Source organism: Tursiops truncatus, chromosome 16 (genome assembly GCF_011762595.2).
Source record: "Tursiops truncatus isolate mTurTru1 chromosome 16, mTurTru1.mat.Y, whole genome shotgun sequence".
Taxonomy (NCBI): Eukaryota; Metazoa; Chordata; class Mammalia; order Artiodactyla; family Delphinidae; genus Tursiops; species Tursiops truncatus.
In genome coordinates, this window is record NC_047049.1 from 38,145,524 (window position 1) to 38,162,588 (window position 17,065).

At 42.8% G+C, this 17,065-nt stretch overlaps 1 protein-coding gene across 7 annotated transcripts in view; it reads left to right on the plus strand.

Annotated features, from left to right (window-relative positions):
* SGMS1 (sphingomyelin synthase 1) overlaps positions 1–17,065 on the plus strand; it is a 293,995-nt gene that overhangs the window by 105,023 nt on the left and 171,907 nt on the right. Inside the window, exon 1 of one of the 7 annotated variants that reach the window (XM_019937679.3) lies at positions 11,922–11,939. The exons of the other annotated variants lie outside the window; for them this stretch is intronic. The gene's annotated coding sequence lies outside the window, so the exon portion shown is untranslated. Of the gene's footprint in view, positions 1–11,921; positions 11,940–17,065 lie in introns of those variants that run through there. 7 annotated transcript variants of the gene reach the window in all.

Below are 17,065 nucleotides of genomic sequence, written 5' to 3' on the forward strand. Positions count from 1 at the left end.
CGTGTGTGGGCACATCTTATCTCTTACTCCCTCACACATCTCCTTTTGTCCTGCCCTCCCCTCTGTCCAGTGCCCAAGCATCCTGCTGTTACATTTAGAACCTTGTGGTACAATTCTTGAAATGCACCAACTGTCTCATGCCTCCATGGGTGTCTTTCATGTTGAGACCCATCCAATCCCTCAAGGGCCCGCTTCACACATTGTAATCTGATAGTCGTGCCTTGAATATTCACAAAGCATTTGTTGACCACCTACTGTGTGCATGGGAGCTGGGGTGCAGATGCCAGGAGATACAGAGATGGGTCGGACTGTTTGTGCTATTGGTAGAGAAGGGGAGAGAAACGTGGGAACAAACAGAGATTACTCCTAATAAAAACATGAACCAGCTATAGTGAGGACCCAAGGGGAGAGGAAGCAACTGTGCCCTGGAAGATGTGGAAGTGGGCCCCCGGGACAGGAGGAGAGGGTCATACCAGTCATCAGCCAGAAGCCAGTGGGGGTTTCCTATGTCCCCCTTTGCTGATGGCATTTCACTGTGACTAGTGTAGAGCAGAGGGACACCTCTATAACTAAAAGATCTCTAATGGTGGATTTGGTTCACTGTGGCAGGTGGTTGGAAAGAAACATTGAGGGCTGTAGATATCCCTAAAGTAACACATGGGCAGGTGCCAATTCTCTATATCTTTGGGGCCAGGCTTTGACCTAAGAAGATAAGCAGTCCTTGGTATGGTTTCTCAGCGCTCGAGGGCTTCCTTATATTCTTCTGCTCTAAGAATTTGTTGGTTACATACTCACTGCTCAACAGCTCAGATACTTAGATGCCCTATTTCTGTGGAAAGGCCTCAAATACTAAGTCTCAGGATGAGTCTAAGTCACAAGGTCCTCCCAGTCCAAACCAGATCGTGTTTTAGTTTCAGTGGACCTTTGACTTTTCATTCATGGATGGTACTTATCTCAGTTTGTAATTGTGTGTGTGTGTAAATACCTCTCTACTCAAGTTATTTTAAAGACAAGAACTATTGCTTTCTCGTCAACCTTTTATCCATACTGCCTGCACTGGGCTTGGTCTATAATAAGGAAAGAATGAACAGGACAGACACCCATCCAGAGAAGTGAACTTCTCTGTCAACACACAGAGACTTTGCACAGCACAGTCTGAGAATAGATAACTGACTTTTTTTTTTCATTTTTTTAAGTTGAGGTATGGTTGATGTACAATATTATGTAAGTTTCAGGTGTACAACATAGTGATTCACAAATTTTAAAGATTATGCTCCATTTGTAGTTATTATAAAATATTGGCTATATTCCCTGTGTTGTACAATATACTTGTAGCCCATTTTATACCTAAGAGTTTGTACCTCTTAATCCCCTACCTCATATCTTGCCCCTGCCCCCTTCCCTCTCCCCACTGGTAACCACTAGTATGTTCTCTATATCTGTGAGTCTGTTTCTTTTTTCTTTTTCTTTCTTTTTAATTTTGGATAACAGACTTTTAATTTGGTCAAGGAAAAAGGGCAGAAGAAAGTCATCATTTACCAAAGTCCCTTCCAGCAGATGGTGTTTGCAAAACCGAAAAGGTCTTTTCAAAATAGAATGTGCTTTGATGGAACAGATCTATATCCGGGTTGTAGTAGTGTTTATATGAATCTATACATGTGATAAAATTTTATAGAACTGTATGCAAAAAAAGGGAACAGGAACTGTACATGTAAAAACTAATGAAATCTGAACAAGGTCTGTAGTTTAGTTAACAGTATTGTACCAATGTCAAGTTCTTGCTTTTGATACTTATATTGTGGTTATGTAAGATAAGAGGGGAATACATGGGAGCTTTCCACTGTTTTTGCAACTTCTGTGTGAGTCTAAAATTATTTCAGGAATTCCCTGGTGGTCCAGTGGTTAGGACTCTGCACTTTCCCTGTCAAGGGCGTGGGTTCAATCCCTATTTGGGGAACTAACCGTAGATGTGTGGCGTGGCCAAAAAAAATTTTTTTTTTCAGAATCAAAGGTTAAAAGAAAAACACAATGAGATACCACTACATACCTATAGCTAAAAAAAAAAAAAAAGGCAAATGAAACAAAAATAGATATTACCAAGTGCTGACAAAGATACAGAACAACTTGAACTCTCTTGCATTGCTGGTGGGAATGTAAAATGGTACAGCCACTTTGGAAAACATGTAGTTTTTTACAAAGTTAAATATATACTTACCATACAAAATAGCACTTTCATTCCTAGGTATTTACCCAGGAGGAGTGACCTCTGTTCACACAGAAACCTGTAGGCTAATATTTGCAACAACTTTATTTTTTAAATATTTATTTATTTTGGCTGTGCCTTACTGCTTGCGAGATCTTAATTCCCCTACTAGGGATTGAACCCGGGCCCTCCGCAGTGAAAGTGCAGAGTCCTAACCACTGGACAGCCAGGGAATACCCAGCAGCAGCTTTATTTCTAACTGCCCATAACTGAAAAAAACTCACATGTCCTTCAACAAGTGAGTGGATAAACAAACTGGACATCAATGGACTATTACTCAGTACTAACAAAGAACAAACACAACTATCTGGAAGAATCTCAAATGCATTATGTTATGTGAAAGAAGCCAAAAAGGTACATTCTGTATGACTCAAAAGGGTACTTACTGTATGATTCCATTCGTATGACATTCTGGAAAAGACAAAAGTATAGGGTTAGAAAACAGATCAGTGGTTGCCAGGGGCTGGGAATGGGGGAGAAGATTGACTTTCAAAGGGCATAGGGAACTTTTTGGAATGTATGAAATAGTCTGTATCTCAATTGTGGTGATGATTACATGACTATATGTTTTGGTAAAAACTCATAGAACTGTTACCTAAAAATGACAAGTTATTGCATGTAAATTATACCCCAGTAAATCTGACTTTAAGATGAAAACACAACCACCAACAAAAATGAATAATTAATGATGTTCTTTGGCTTAAATACCCATGAAGAATTCAGTGTCTGTCACTTGTCCACGATTTGTAAGGATTTGTGAAGTCATTGGTTATATAAGATGTCTCGTTCAAACACAGGAGCGTAACCTCTTCAGTACTTTGGCCTCTAATTGAGCAATGGAAATAACTGTCACCATAGAGATGGATGCTCTAATCTTTTTAAACAGAATGCTGCTGGGATATTAAAACAAAAGCTTCTGGTTCTTGCTTTAGCGGATGCAGTCTTTAGTATGTGAATATTTAATCAGATGTCACTCTGTCTCCTCTCCTGGCTTCTTTGCCATTAAAACAGTCATTAATGGAGTAGACTTCTGTTTTGGATTGTTTTAAATCTCAGCCATAACAACTGTGCTGTTTTTTTTTTTTTTTTTTCCCTAGAATGGATGAGAAAATATCCTATTGGGGAAACCCAGTGTTTTGATTTGATGGGAGGAAGGAAGGCTAACTTCAGCACTACAGCCAGTATAGTTTAAATATAACTCACAAATGTCTACAGCAGGAACTAGAAGATTCAGACTGTAAATTCAATGCCCTGGAGCTCTGAAGCAGTATCTCTTGATAACCACCATCCTTTGTAAATCGAAGTCAAAATTTGAGTTTTAAAAAAATGTATTTATTTATTTATTTTTGGCCGCGTTGGGTCTTCGTTGCTGCGTGCGGGCTTTCTCTAGTTGTGGCGAGCAGGGGCTATTCTTTGCTGGGGTGTGCGGGCTTCTCACTGCGGTGGCTTCTCTTGTTGCGGAGCACAGGCTCTAGGCGCGTGGGCTTCAGTAGTTGTGGCACGCAGGCTCTAGGGTGCAGGCTCAGTAGTTGTGGCTCACGGGCTCAGTTGCTCCGCGGCATGGGATCTTCCCAGGCCAGGGCTCGAACCTGTGTCCCCTGCATTGGCAGGCGGATTCTTAACCACTGCCCCACCAGGGAAGTCTCCTCAAAATTTGATTTTGAAGGAGGATTTAACTATGATCTGTTAACTGTGATTTGTGAGGTGGAAGGATATAACTTCTACCTTTATGGAATAGATAGCTGGATAATGCATGTGAGGTTACAACAGTCTTTTCCCAGCAGAAGGCTCCTTGTTAATTTAAAACCAGGGTTTACTAGATTGGCTTGGATTTAATGTGATCCAGTAGTCTTTTTCAGCTGAGCAAACACTTAATCATTAACCACATGTTATGTGTGTTATGAGGGGTTGGGTTTACACAGGCAAATAAGCCTCAAGCCCTGTTTTTAAGGAGCTCACCATCCAGCAGGGTTGACAGAGCTCTGTGCAGCCCCCTTAAGGTCAGCTGTAGGGGAGACCCCTAAGGAGGAGGCCCTGACCTGGGATGCATCACTTGAGTCGGGCCTTGGTGTGTAAGGAGGCTTTTGTTTGGTCCTGAAAGAGAGCGCCCAATTTTTCAGGCAGGAGGAGACAAGTGCTGTATGAAAGCTTTTGTGATCAGGGAATCATTACATTGAAATGGGGCAAAGAATTTCTTCCCTTCCTCCCCAACTAAATAAGTGTTAAAGTAAAAGCAATATATTTGTATATATATAATGTATACAGTAAATATTCAGATTATCAGGAAAGATATAAAATTATAAGTAATTTACCCCCTCTATTAGTTTCTATTGCTGGTATAATTAATTACTACAACGTCAATGTTATGAAACGACACAAATTTATTATCTTAATGCTTCTGCAAGTCAGAAGCCCAGCATGGGTCTCACTGGGTTAAAATCAACATGTCCGAGGCTTTTGCCCTTTCCTGGCTTCAAGAGGCTGCCAGTGTTCTTTGGCCCATGGCCTCTTCCTCCATCTTCTCTCCGACCATTTTTTTGTAGTCAAATCCAGGAAAGGGTCTCTGATTTTAAGGACCCATGTGATTAGACTGGGGCCACCTGGATAATCCAGGCTACTCTTCCCATGTCAATATCCTTAATTTATCACATCTGCAAAGCCCCTTTTGCTGTGTAAGGTAACATAGTCACAGGTTCTGGGGGGGTTAGGATGTGGACGGGGGGCCGTTATTTTGCCTACCACATCCTCCCACCCTTATTCCTTTTGTCCTTCCCACTGGTAAATTATTTGGATACCAAAGCTAGCATATATGTAATATATATTTATTTATATATGTTTATTTAAGTTTTTAATCCCATGTTTGATCATACTATGTAAAGCTATACTTTAAAGCACTTTCCTTTTATTAGCATTCACTGAGCTACCTGTTTTATTGTAAGTGCTGTAATTGGATTCTAGTTAGTAGCTGTTACTTTTTTTTGAAGGTCACAAATAATGATGGAGTGACCATCATTGGACATACATCTTGACATTCTTTTCCACACATGTCCTCAAGGAAAATAAACTGAACTGCTGGAATTAGAGTAGTTGTGGGTTGTTAGTTTTGAAAGAAGATTTTGAGAAATTAATAAAAGGGAAAAGGAATGCATAATGCTGAAGAAAGTAAGCTCTTTAAAAGCCTTAAAGAAGGAAGCGAGCATTTGTTTACGGTTTATTATGTGCCAGTCACTGTGCCAGAGGGTGACTTCCTTTTTTTCACGTGATATTCCACTGTGGTACCGAGAGAGCGGTTGTTAACCCCAATCTGCCGCTGAGGGAAGTGAGCGGTAGAAGCTCGTGTAACTTGCCCCAGGTTGCAGCTCTAGGGTTCACATCACCCTTCCTCCTTCAGGGACAGTGGGGACCTCTTAAAGTTATATCCCCTACATCTCAGTCCTCAAGTGTGGGCAGCATACCCAGATGGTGACCCTCTTGATACCCTTAGATTGTTTAGCTCTTTGAATATTTGAGGTGCCCTCATAGGCATTATTTTCACTTAACAGAAGGTCTCACAGAACGAGTGGCTTTTAACGAGTTTTAAATGGAGCACTGCTAGCGCACAGCACCCTCGGGGGCGTCACGCGTTGTGGCCGGTGGCTCTGGCTGGGCAGCTGGGTCTGCAGCGAGTGGGTGAGTCCACCTTCAGCCAGCCCTCCGTGAGTCGTCCCTGACGGGCTCTGTCTTGGGGGATGACGTGGGCCTCGTCCGTCCCAGGCTGAGCTGGGGCTCACGGTAACCAGGGCAGCTGCTGGTCTGGAGGCCTTGTCACAACAGAAGTTCTCCTGGCACTGGTTGCTCTGGGATGTTTGCATGTTGGTGTTTGAAGCTCCTGAAGCCCCTAGATGAGGCCATTTAGGGGTGATTCTTCAGAAGAGCTTCCACACACCAGGTGCCTATAGTTGCTGCCTTGGTCTGGCCCGGCAGGCCCAGCGGTGGCCGGTAGGTGGTGTATACCAGGCTGCTGGCTGTTAGCCGCCTCATTCTGGAAGAGGGCAAGGGGGTTGGAGTCCACGGTAAACTGACCTGGATGCAGTGATGGTTTTGCCACCGGGATCATAAAAATCAGGGTGCTGTGTGCTGTTCAGGGTGCACGGGTGACTTCGACGGCTCAGGCCTTATTCCACTTGCTCTCGTACAGAAGTGTGTGCAAAATGGTGTGTATTGCTTCTCCAGAGTGAATGATGGTTGATTAAAGGGTGTCAGAACCGCCTGCTTTTTAGCCTGTTTAGCTCGGCTCTAGCTGGCCTGGGCCCAGGGCCTCTGTGTTCCTGGGCTTCTGTCGCTTAGAAGAGCTGCATGGCAGCACAGAGACAAGGGGCTGTTTGTGTGAATTCAGACCAGTGGCAGCTGCAAGAAAGGAGAGTGATAAAGTCCTTCCGTTTTCCTTTCACTGAACTCTAAGGGCTACTTTAGGATTTTTATAACATTACAGCGTTCCTTAGGAAAGCTTGAACTTGGAGCATTTATTCTAAGGATTTTAGGGATCTTTTGTGAGGGGAGGTGCTGTCTGTCAGAAGGACCATCTGACAGGGATGGAACTGTTGGCTGGACCTAGCTACCATCGGGCTGTGTGATCTTGTGCCAGTCACTCCCCTTCTCTGGTCCTGTGAGCCAGGGAGCTGGGACCAGAGCAGCCAAGTGATTCGCACTCAGTACCAGCACTTTGGGTACTGGTACACTGGTACTAGGACCCTGGGTCCCAAATGACATACTTTGCTGAGGATTTGGAGCCCAACAGAGCTGCTTCTGATTCCTGGGTCGCAGCACTTATTAGCTCTGTGAGCCCAAGCAAGTGACTTCACCTCCTTGGCCTCCGTGATCAGATGGGGATAAAGTCACTTGGATCATGGGGTGGTCGCCAAGATTCAGTTCAGTTAAATGAGGTGCTGCGCGAGGAGAGCACTTTGCCAACTGGCTGGCTCCTGGTTAGGGTGCAGCTAAGTGTGGCCGCCGTTAACTGTAAGCTGCGTGGTATGAGGGCCTTGCAACACCCCTTTACTTCTTGTCATAGAGCGAGTGCCTCCCGTTAGCCTTAATTACAGTGAAAAAGATTCTGATAACTGTGGACCAGTGGGAAGTCCTTCCTCCCAGGGTTCTCTGTTCTTTCTTGTTACTTTAATTTGCTCCTTGAGGAGTTAGTGACCAACCTGTGAGGTCTGAGGAGTGGGTGGGCTCTGCTTACTGGGCTTCCCTTTAGGAAGATGATTCTATAACATGAAACAAAGCTAAAAACAAACATGGTCCAAGGGACTTCCCTGGTGGTCCAGTGGTTAAGACTCTGTGCTTCCACTGCGGCGGGTGAGCGTTCGATCCGTGGTCGGGGAACTAAGATCCTGCACGCCGAGTGGCGACGCCAAAAAAAAAAAAAAGTGGTCCAGATGGCTCAACCTGGGGCTTCTCAGTTTGGAACTTTGTTATTTCAACATGGCTTTTTCATGGTTCCTAATTTTTGTTATTAGAAGACAAATTTATGAGGCGTAGACGATGCAGAGGAAAAATGCAACTCTTTGTTTTCCTTGAGAGAGAATACAGGGATGTGTAAGGAGGAAGGCTTAACCTCTTCCCAAGTATGTATTGAACTCTGCTATTTTTAAGACATTTGGAGATGCAAAAATGAATTCAACTGATGTAGTCCTTGTCGCCATAGAGATTGGCTTATTGGAGCAGGGCAGCCATTAAATTATAGAAATAATGATTTAATTATAGTTGTGATGGTGCTAGGAGAAATACTGTGTATAATTATTGTGCAGTGCAGGATCGCATGTGATAGGGAGATCAGAACATCACCCTGGGGCAGTGGCTTCTAGCTTGAGATCTCAAGGATGAGAGGGGAGTGTGCCAGGGGAGATGAGTGCGTCTCTCCAGACAGAAGGAACACATGGGCAAAGGCAGAAGGGAGCTAGGCTCCTTAGAGCGACTGCAGGAAGGCCAAGGTAGCTCAGAGGCCAGCAAGCTCTGGGAACAGAGGGGTATGGATCGTTCAGAGAGGTTGGCAGGGGCTGGACATCCAGGATCCAGATTTTTTTTTTTAATTTAGTATTTATTTTATATTGGAGTCTAGTTGATTTACAATGTTGTGTTAGTTTCAGGTGCATAGCAAAGTAACTCAGTTATACATATACACATATCCATTCTCCCTCAGATTCCCTTTCCATATAGGTCGTTACAGAATATTAAGTAGAGTTCCTTGTGCTATATAGTAGGTCCCCATTGATTATCTATTTTTTTTATATATAGTAGTGTGTATATGTTAACAGGATCCAGATTTTATTCCAAAGAGCAGTGGGAAGGATTGAGCTAGAAAAGGGCCTTGATGCAATTTCATATGTGTTTTTAAGAGATCACTCTGGTTTCTTAGTGGAGCTTAGATTTGGGGGCTAGGAGCATAAAAAATAATGGGGAGACCAGTTTGGAGGCTTCTGCAGCCATCCAGGTTTATTGTGATGGCCTGTTTCTCAAGTGTGGAATGGAGATTAACATTTAGGAGGCACAGTGCACAGGACCACCAGGTTGACAGGATGGGAGATGTGAGGGAGGGGAAGGAGCCCAGCTCAGTTCCAGTCCTGAGCAACTGGGAGAACTGTGGTACCATCTGAGCAGATAGAAAATTTGGGGGGATTGTGGTTTGGGCGGGGATGGAGATCTCCTGGACACACTCCTTCTTCTTTGGGGATGTGTTCCCCCCTAGATGTTGTGTTGCTTGCCCCCCATCTCCCTCAGGCCTCTGCTCAGATGGCCCCTTGTTAGGGAAACCTTTGCGGACCACGCAGTGGTCCTCCCCGCTGCACCTTTCACCGTCTGACAAATTGTTTATTTTCTTATTTCTTTAGAGTGTATATCCTCTTAGGAGGGTGTGCGCTCCTTAAAGGCAGGAATTTTTGTTTGTTTTATTCTCTGCTGTGTCTATAGCACCTAGAACAATGCCTGGCGTATAGAAAGCCCTCAATAAATACTCGTTGAATGAATCATGAGTTTGATTTTCATTCTGGTTTTAATATCCTTTTCAAACTTGAGTGACTTTTAATTAACCTGAGGCTAGAAAGAGGCGTAGTGACACTGTTCATTTGACATATCAAGTCTTTTTTTTGTTTGTTTAGGCAGGATGAGTAGAAAAGTTTGATTTTCTTCTCTTTTTTTTTGCTTTTTAATTTCCGTGTTAGAAATGATAGAAGAGGGCAGTTATGAAAATATTTGAATATCACATCTTTTAAAATTCTTTACAGATCAGTATAAACATGTAGCCCTCCATCTGATATATTGTTCAGATTTGGGGCTCAATTATAGCACATTGTAATTCGTTTGAGCTAATTATTTTTCTGGGAGCGGTCATTGACTTTTTGATTGCATCTTTTTAATTGCTAGGGAAAGGTATGGAGATTAGGATCCAAACTTCCTTAAAGTAGAAATCTGAGGGCAGCACAGGATAAAAACCTTTTGTTAGAGATATTGCTGGATCCCTGGGTCTCTACGCAGCCAGTAATTTGAAAGTACTAGTAGTTCATAAATGGTTTCCTGAAATCTTTTTTACTTTGGGTTCTAAATCAATTGCTATCACTTGTAAACAGGATCTATACTTGTGAAAGAGAAGGCTGTATATGTAAATAAAAGGTTACGGGTACAGCTGTTGAAGTCACACCTCTGTTTGAATCCCACCCCCTCCCCTCCCCCCCAATCACTTACTAGCTTGTGACTTTGTACAAGTTACTTCACCTCTTTCTTTAAAATGGGTATTACCAAAATTGTTTTATTATTTGAGGGGTTAGGGGAAGACATATTCATTATTGTTACCATTTATAAGCTTAACATAATTGATGGTATTACTAAATGGGATTTAAATGTAGACGTATCTTAAAGAGGACTGTGTTAGAGGGTATAATTGGCTCACTCCAGTGTTCCCCAAACTTGCCTGAACATAAGAATCGCCTCGAAGTGCTTGTTAAAAATATAGATTCTCAGGCAGCACCCAGATTTACTGACTTAAGTCTCCAGAGGAGGGGCCTGGGAATCTTGCAAAGTAGGTAGAGTGATGACACATCCTGGATTTTGTGAGACTGTCCTTGCTTCCAGATATTCTGCTTGGTAGATTCTAGACGTGTGTTTATACTTGTCAGATTATATCCCAGGTTTTAGACAGGTAATATATCACCGTTTATATAGGCCACCTTATTCAGAATCTTCTCTCTAATCAAAGCAGACATAACATGCTTCTGGGTTCCCAGGAACATGAGAGGATTTATAGCTACAGCACAAGAGTGTTGGTGTAAGTTACTCAGCTTTCTTGGCTTTCTCTCTCTTTACAAAACCTATCTGATTTTAGTAATCTGCTCTGTGAAATATACTCAGGGACACCGTCAAGTATCTTGATGGCCTTCTGTCCTCCTGAGTCTCTAAGGCGTCAGTTACTCCAGGCTGTCAGAGTGGCAGTGACCGTGGACGCAGTGTCTCTGCAGGGGGGCGAACCCCAAGCTTTGTTCATTGAAGGCCAAGCCTGCAGAGCTGCTCTTTCCTCCTCTGAGAGCTGGGAACCAGGAAGGAACGTTTCACTCCACTGCACTTAGGACAGCCTGTTCTTAATCAGCTGTTATGGAAAAACAGCATTTTGTTGTTTTCACACAAGCCTGCAAGTTCATTTCCCTTCTCTGGCCCAGGCAGTAACTAATCATTTCCCTATCAGTGACAAAGGAAGATGAACATCTAAAACTTTTTATTCTGAAAGCTGAGCTTTCTGCAGACATCACAAGTGGAGTTCACACCTCTTTGAGGAATACAGGATTCTCATTGTCTCTAAGGCAGTACCTCTCCATGCCAGGTGGGGCTAGGGGTAGCTGTTTTTTCATATAAGTCTATGAAGATTTAAAGAATTTTCTCCAACAGCCATTTTTCATATGGTTTCATACTGATAGTTTATTTCAGGTTGGGCTTAATGGTATCTTTCTCTTTATATTATCATGGGAGAAATTGATTTATGGTGCAAATCTTACTTGGGTGATAAGTTCATTTTCTGACCTGTGACAAATCAATCTACTTTTTGGAGCGCTTGTTAAAGTGGAAAAGTTGATGTACGTTTGTAAATTTGCACATTTTTACTTTCTTAGCAAAAGCCTGTGAGGTCTGGAGGGCATCTACCTAAATACATTTAAAGCCGAGGACCTGGATATTGAAATGGAAGGCATTTCTTCCTTTCTTTTCTGCCCCAGTATTCTCACATGACAAAACTTTGCGCGGTATTAAGTAACAGAATCCTGAAATTTTAGTGAATTTAAGAACAACTCATTCAGAAACTGTTGTGAAATGCGGGCAGATATTTGTCATCCTGTGGGCGGACCTAAAGGACTGAACCTTCCCGGTATTAAAGGCAGGAGGCGGGTCTGTGTGCAGGTGAGTTTGCCGCCTTCTTCTGTCACGTGGGCAGATAGCAGGAAGCAGGAGGAAGCAGGCCCTCAGTGGGGACTCCCCTCGACTCCCTCAGGAGCTCAGCTATGGGATGAGTCTGGGCCTGCATCTTTCTTTCCCAACTTCTCTTGCTGTTCTGGCTTTTTTTTTCTTTTGTCATCTGAAAATCATCTTTGTGTGGGGAGAGGCTGGAGGTGGAAATTTAAGAGTCTTCTTTTTATAAGGAGTAGAGATGATTACCCAGGTAAGTGGTGTTCTGATCACTCATAGCCACAGATTGATACCTTGTCAGGTGAGCTGCCTCTTGGGGAGGAGGGAGTTTGTGGAAGGACAGCCAGGCAGCTGGGCACTCCGGTCCTGTTGACAGGGAAGAGGCAAGGCCCACGCCAGGCATTTCTAAAGTGCAAATACAGCACGTAGTAAAGACACCATCTTGGTCCACAAAGCAAGACCTCTGGTTAAACAAACTAAAAGCCATCCAACCAACCAATTCCTCCTTTCCTCCAGCAAATATATGTATACATACATACAACAAAAATGGACAGTGATGGAAGAGGTGCAATTTTAACTTTGTTAAATACCCATACTTAAAATTGCAATTGTTTATGTAACTATGTATAATTATCTAAAAAATAGTTCCAAGGTTTTTTTCGCTAGGGTTTTAAAGATACCATGTAGTTTAACGTCTTTCCACATTGTCTAACCTAGGAACATAGGAACCCGAGGTTCCTATTCTACCCTTTTTTTTTTTGAAACTCCTGCAGCACGAATAGATGACAGAACACCTTATAAGGACTTAGAGACGACCTGTTGAATTGGATTGAAGCATGACTCAGTCCGTTTATGTAGGTGGAACTCTGCCTTACTTGCTTGTGGGTGTGCACATGTTCATGATGTTTATTTACAAGCTGTCTTAGCTAATTTTTCTTAGTCTGTGTGTGAATCATATGGAATTACCTCTGCCAATTAATTTCTTTAATTAACCCAGAGAAGAGGGAAAAATCAAACATGTTTCATTAAGTACTCTGCCTAGAGTAAGTTAAAAATATAACAAAGTACCTTTGTGTATAATACAAAATTGTGTATAAAATGATGTCTAAAACAGATAATTGTAAATAGTTGAATTCTCAGATCATTTCATTTTGGTCAGAATGGTAGTTTGTGGACAGGTTTCCCTCCTCGTCTCTAGTCCTCAGTATTGAAGGGAAGGTCCCAGGGATGTGCTGTGAATGGACAGGGAGAGGAGTTCCTCCACGTGAGGTGAGAGGCACCGGAATGGGAGGCACATCAGGGCACATTAGAGGAAGCATAGGTGTTATCGCCAGCACATAAATCACGAGTGGATGACAAGAGATGAATGTGGCGAGGCTGGGGGCTACTCCATGAGGATCCTGGATGTCCAGAGAGCATGTTACTCTTTGGATTTTAAGCAGGAAGGGACAAAACACAATTTCTGCTTTAGAAGGTCTCTATACCCTTTTGGATTGTGGGCTGAAGGCTACGACAGCAGTAGCAGCTCCAATTGCTCCTCCCCCAGCCCTCCCTCCCTGTCTCTGGTTTATTTCCTTGGAAGCACTTGTCACCACAGTACACAGTGTATGCTTTATTTACTTGCCCTTCGTCTGCCTTTTCTAACTAGAATGTAAACTTCCCGAGGGAAGGGATATAACTTTTCCCACTGCAGTATCTCCAGTGCCACCACCATGCCTGGCAAGTAACAGGTGCTCAGCAAATAATTTATTAACCAATCAAATGCATGAGTCAGTTTCTGAAATCAAAGTGTGTCATTGTTCTCCTCACAGATTTTATAATTGATTACAAAAGGAAAAAATAGTAACAAATCAGTGGGGAAACTGGACAACACCGTAAACAAGGGGTCAAAATGAACATCACCAATGAGGGCTGGTGAGTGTCACATGCCTCTGGATGTCATATCCCAGCCAAGAAGGCCGAATCCGAATCTAATTGTGAATAAACACCAGAGAAACCTAAATTGAAGGATATTCTCTAAAATAGTTGGCATGTATTCCTCGAAAAATCAATGTCATGAAAGACAAAGAAGCTGAAGAACTGTTTCAGTTTAAAGGAGACCCAAGTTAAATGCAGTTTGTGATCCTATGCTGGGTCCTGGGCAAAAGAAAACTTCCATGAAGGACAGACATTAGGATACTTGATGAAAGTGAAATATGCAAAGGGGGCGGGGAAAACAGATAGTGAGCTAGAGTGCTTCAGTGTAATTGAACTCTGGATAAATTGTCATGATTCAGAAGCTATATCTCTGGGTGGCTTGAGCCATGCCTCAGGACCCAGGGAAGCAGAAGAAAGATCTGTAGGGGCAAGAACCCTAGAGTGGGATTCCGGAGACCTGGCTCTGCTACTGAAGCCGAGGGGCCATGTTTCTTCTCAGAGGTTGGAGTTCTGAGGCTCAGAGACTCTCTGGCTGTTACATAACTTTGAATCTGAGCAGCAGACTTAGTCCCAGTGCTGAGAATTTTAGGCAGAGGTGACAGGAACACCTACCGGTCAACTGTGGCTGCCTTTTGGGCTGGGATTCAAAAACCAATGAAAGAGGAAGAAATAAAGACAGTAACTGACAGGGTAACCTATTTGTTAGCACTGACGTTCTTCTTCTTACTTGTCAGTTTCTTCTTGGTGAATACTCAGAGGGAGGTGGAGATAGAGAGAAGAGCTAAGTATTCAAAACATACAGTTTGGGGAGAATGTATGATCTTCCTGTCATTTAGAGTGGTGAAGCTAATTGCAGGGATTTATTTTATAGGGCAGTAGCTTTTAAGCCCAATTCCTTCTGCCTGGTTCCAGGGATCACTGAGACCCAGTGACGATAGATACTCATTGACCCTGAACCTTTCTAGGATTAAAGAGTTCTTTGAAAAATCAGCTAAGACCCCTCGTTAAATCTTTATATTTTTCTAACATCTTTATTGGAGTATAATTGCTTTACAATGGTGTATTAGTTTCTGCTTTATAACAAAGTGAATCAGTTGTATATATACATATGTCCCCATATCTCTTCCCTCTTGCATCTCCCTCCCTCCCACCCTCCCTGTCCCACCCCTCTAGGTGGTCACAAAGCACCGAGCTGATCTCCCTGTGCTATGTGGCTGCTTCCCACTAGCTATCTATTGTACGTTTGGTAGTGTGTATATGTCGATGCCCCTCTCTCACTTTGTCCCAGCTTACCCTTCCCCCTCCCTGTATCCTCAAGTCTGTTCTCTAGTAGGTATGCATCTTTTTTTAAATTTTTATTTATTTTATTTATTTATTTATTTTTTTGCGGTACGCGGGCCTCTCACTGTTGTGGCCACTCCCGTTGCGGAGCACAGGCTCCGGACGCGCAGGCTCAGCGGCCATGGCTCACGGGCCCAGCCGCTCCGCGGCATGTGGGATCTTCCCGGACCACGGCACGAACCCATGTCCCCTGCATCGGCAGGCGGACTCTCAACCACTGCGCCACCAGGAAAGCCCTATGTCTGCATCTTTATTCCCGTCTTGTCCCTAGGTTCTTCTGACCATTTTTTCTTCTTTTTCTTCTTTTTTTTAGATTCCATATATATGTGGTAGCATACGGTATTTGTTTTTCTCTTTCTGACGTACTTCACTCTGTATGACAGTCTCTAGGTCCATCCACCTCACTACAAATAACTCAGTTTCGTTCCTTTTTATGGCTGAGTAATATTCCATTGTATATATGTTCCATATCTTCTTTATCCATTCATCTGTTGATGGACATGTAGGTTGCTTCCATGTCCTGGCTATTGTAAATAGAGCTGCAATGAACATTTTGGTACATGACTCTTTTTGAATTATAGTTTTCTCAGGGTATATGCCCAGTAGTGGGATTGCTGGGTCGTATGGTAGTTCTATTTTTAGCTTTTTAAGGAACCTCCATACTATTCTCCATAGTGGCTGTATCAATTTACATTCCCACCAACAGTGCAAGAGGGTTCCCTTTTCTCCACACCCTCTCCAGCATTTATTGTTTCTAGATTTTTTGATGATGGCCATTCTGACCAGTGTGAGATGATATCTCATTGTAGTTTTGATTTGCATTTCTCTAATGATTAATGATGTTGAGCATTCTTTCATGTGTTTGTTGGCAATCTGTATATCTTCTTTGGAGAAATGTCTGTTTAGGTCTTCTGCCCATTTTTGGATTGGGTTGTTTGTTTTTTTGATATTGAGCTGCATGAGTTGCTTATATGTTTTGGAGATTAATCCTTTGTCAGTTGCTTCATTTGCAAATATTTTCTCCCATTCTGAGGGTTGTCTTTTCGTCTTGTTTATGGTTTCCTTTGCTGGGCAAAAGCTTTTTTTTTAAGTTTTTAAAATTTTTTTTATTTTTTCATCTTTATTGGAGTATAATTGCTTTACAATGGTGTGTTAGTTTCTGCTTTATAACAAAGTGAATCAGTTATACATATACATATGTTCCCGTATCTCTTCCCTCTTGCGTCTCCCGCCCTCCTACCCTGCCTTTCCCACCCTTCTAGGTGGTCACAAAGCACCGAGCTGATCTCCCTGTGCTATGCGGCTGCTCTTAAGTTTCATTAGGTCCCATTTGTTTATTTTTGTTTTTATTTCCATTTCTCTAGGAGGTGGGTCAAAAAGGATCTTGCTGTGATTTATGTCATAGAGAATTCTGCCTATGTTTTCCTCTAAGAGTTTGATGGTGTCTGGCCTTACATTTAGGTCTTTAATCCATTTTGAGTTTATTTTTGTGTATGGTTTTAGGTAGTGTTCTAATTTCATTCTTTTACATGTAGCTGTCCAGTTTTCCCAGCACCATTTATTGAAGAGGCTGTCTTTTCTCCACTGTATATTCTTGCCTCCTTTATCAAAGATAAGGTGATCATATGTGTGTGGGTTTATCTCTAGGCTTTCTATCCTGTTCCAATGATCTGTATTTCTGTTTCTGTGCCAGTACCATAATGTCTTGATTACTGTAGCTTTGTGGTATAGTCTGAAGTCAGGGAGCCTGATTCCTCCAGCTCTGTTTTTCTTTCTCAAGAATTCTTTGGCTATTCGAGGACTTCTGTGTTTCCATACAAATTGTGAAATTTTTTGATCTAGTTCTGTGAAAAATGCCATGGTATCTATATATTTTTTGCACTATGTGGGCCTCTCACTGTTGTGGCGTCTCCCGTTGTGGAGCACAGGCTCCGGACGTGCAGGCTCAGGGGCCATGGCTCTTGGGCACAGCCACTCCGCGGCATGTCGATCTTCCCAGAACGGGGCACGAACCCGTGTCCCCTGCATCGGCAGGTGGACTCTCAACCACTGTGCCACCAGGGAAGACCACCAGTGGTATTTTGATAGGGATTGCATTGAATCTGTAGATTGCTTTGGGTA